This window comes from Suricata suricatta, chromosome 11 (assembly GCF_006229205.1).
Source record: "Suricata suricatta isolate VVHF042 chromosome 11, meerkat_22Aug2017_6uvM2_HiC, whole genome shotgun sequence".
Taxonomy (NCBI): domain Eukaryota; kingdom Metazoa; phylum Chordata; class Mammalia; order Carnivora; family Herpestidae; genus Suricata; species Suricata suricatta.
The window spans coordinates 86,693,255-86,694,891 of NC_043710.1; the positions used below are offsets into that span (position 1 = coordinate 86,693,255).

Consider the following 1,637-nt stretch of genomic DNA (forward strand, 5'->3'; position numbering starts at 1 on the left):
CCAGACAGTGTGGAAGACAGAGACCATTTCCTAACATTAAGAAACCCTAATGCCAGAGAAATGCTCCTCATGAAACAATGATCTGGGTGGGCTACGATGAGTAGCTATCTCTACTGACACTTGAGTAACCAGAGATGTCTTAAAGTTCTTAGAGCAAACAGCTTTATATTATAGATATTAACATTATTAAGTGTTTGGATCTCAACCTACCCATCTTCTACCAATGTTTATAAATTGAATAAATTAATTTATGTCATTTCTAAATGCTTTCCATCTCTAATACATAGTGATATGATAACGTGTTGGAGCAGGAGTGCAGTTTTGACAGGTGTACCAATTCTCTAGAGATATTCTAGAGTTTTCATAAATATGATACTGATTTTTATTTTTTTAATGTGTGTTTATTTTTGAGAGAGAAAGAGAGAGAGAGAGCGCGAGCAACTGGGGCAGGGGGAGAAAGAGAGGGAGACACAGATTCCGAAGCAGGCTCCAGGCTCTGAGTGTCAGCACACAGCCCAATGCGGGGCTTGAACCCCGGAACTGCAAGATCATGACTTGAGCTGAAATCGGACACTTAACCAACTGAACCACCCAGGTGCCCCAATGATGCTGATTTTTATATGGTAGGAAATAGTTTAAAATTATTTTAAGACACCCAAACTTTAGGGCCTTCAAACTTTGTAAGCCAAATTTTAATTCTATGCATCACCTCATATTTCTACAAGAATAATAGGCATTAAGAAAACCTATCTTGACATTTTAATAAATAACCTGACAGTTAATTTTATCTGCATACCTTTAAGAGCTCTGAGAGGTAGCATGTGACTAGTGTGTCTTCTTAATATCCCTAGCCTCTATGATTTTATCTGAAATGCCCATGAACTAAATTATGAGCATCTATTGTCATTGTGGAAGGTGGTGTCATCCACGTATGGAGGAAGATGCACTAATATAGTAACAAAAATGGTTAATGGTTTGGTCTTTGTCTCACCAGGTAAAGGGTCAGTGCTCCAGTATGAATAGAAGGATTAAGATTTCATTCACCACATGTTAAATGAGTTTGTGCCCCTCCTCACAAATCTATTTCAGGAAAGCTTGTTCATTATCAAAGTTTGTATGTTGCACTTCTATTTCTTTCCCTCTTCTCCTTATTCCCCTCCTATTAAAAAACTCCATTATGTCTTCAAGGGTACGTCATTTAACTATACATATAGCCTGAGACTCCCTAACTTCCTGTATCTACCAAGACCACAGTCCAATAGCTTTGATGCCCTGAAGCAGATGGAGATGGGACTTGGAAGCCGAGCTCGAAAGAGTTTACACTGTGGTCACGGGACCTGCACAGGGGCTGCCTGCAGCACTGGCATCCCAATAAAGCAGTCAACTTGATCTTGCTGTGTGCTGAGTTTGACCCACAGAGCTTGCTTGGCTTCTGCAAATTGGTTTTAGGAAAAAATTTTCTTTCCCTCTTTAATGGCAGTCAAATGTGTTATGAAGGCAAACGTATGCCTTCCCTCTCTGCCAAGGAGGCTCGTTCATCAAGTGGGACAAGCCTGAGTAAGACCTTTCTCTATGGCAGGCAGCTCAGCAACAGCTCAATGAGCCACAATGAGGTGCCAAAAAAAAAAAAAAAAAAA

At 40.1% G+C, this 1,637-nt stretch overlaps 1 long non-coding RNA gene across 2 annotated transcripts in view; it reads left to right on the plus strand.

Annotated features, from left to right (window-relative positions):
• Positions 1-1,637, plus strand: part of LOC115272025 — a 33,803-nt gene that overhangs the window by 21,686 nt on the left and 10,480 nt on the right. The window contains exon 4 of one of the 2 annotated variants that reach the window (XR_003900200.1): positions 1,189-1,257. The exons of the other annotated variant lie outside the window; for it this stretch is intronic. This is a non-coding gene — a long non-coding RNA (uncharacterized LOC115272025). Of the gene's footprint in view, positions 1-1,188; positions 1,258-1,637 lie in introns of those variants that run through there. 2 annotated transcript variants of the gene reach the window in all.